At 36.6% G+C, this 787-nt stretch overlaps 1 protein-coding gene across 1 annotated transcript in view; it reads right to left on the bottom strand.

The window, feature by feature from the left end:
- The window catches only part of LOC101848357 (ephrin-B2), a gene marked incomplete at its 5' end in the record, with an annotated part of 7,540 nt that overhangs the window by 4,818 nt on the left and 1,935 nt on the right, over window positions 1–787 (bottom strand).

The raw sequence follows: 787 nt of genomic DNA, 5'->3' as shown, positions 1-787 counted from the left end.
AACAGAGACAAAAACAATAACCGACAACAATATCAAAAAACAAAACCAAGTAAAACAACTTATTGTTCGCTGGGCTTTCTTTCCTTTTCCGTTCTTCTTCGTTTGTTTTTTTTTTCGGGTTTTTTTCCGTTTTTTTTCTTCTTCTTATCTGATTTGATTGGCTGAGCGCGTGAGAGATATCAATAATATCCGTGCATCGATGTGTGTACGAGTTTGCATTGGTTAGTGTGTTTGCGTATGGTGAGTGCGAGTACAGTGCTTTTTGGGGGGACAATAGAAGAATAGATTTCATTAATCAATAAACCATGGGAGATATTTTTTAAAAAGGGAAAAATGCTTTTTAATGTCTAACCATCCTCCTCCCCGCTTTTTCAGGTTAGAAAAAAATCTAGCGGGGAGCTTAGGACAAAAGTGGTCTGTTTTAAAGTTTTAAATGCATGACGCATACATAAAAATAAAATAAAACAAAATAAAAAATAGAAATAAAATTGAGATTATAAAAATAATGCAAGAGTTTTATATTTATGCATGTAGATCAATTCCGTTTCTTTGAGTTGGAATGTTGTTGTTGTAGGGCTATGGTTTACGGTGAACTGGCACGGTAACGGCTTTATTTCGTCTGGGTGTTGCTGATATTCTCCTTCTTCTTCATCTTCTTCTTTTCTCTTCCTCTTATTACACTCCTCCTCCTATTTCTTCTCTTCCTCTTCCTCCTCCTCCTCCCCCGTCTTCTTCTTCTCCTTTTTCTTCTCTTCCTCCTCCTCCCCCGTCTTCTTCTTCTTCTTCT

The sequence above is a fragment of the Aplysia californica genome, unplaced genomic scaffold (assembly GCF_000002075.1).
Source record: "Aplysia californica isolate F4 #8 unplaced genomic scaffold, AplCal3.0 scaffold00213, whole genome shotgun sequence".
NCBI classification, from domain to species: Eukaryota; Metazoa; Mollusca; class Gastropoda; order Aplysiida; family Aplysiidae; genus Aplysia; species Aplysia californica.
Note: the sequence above shows the minus strand (reverse complement) of the source record. Positions and strands in the feature narration are given on the sequence as shown.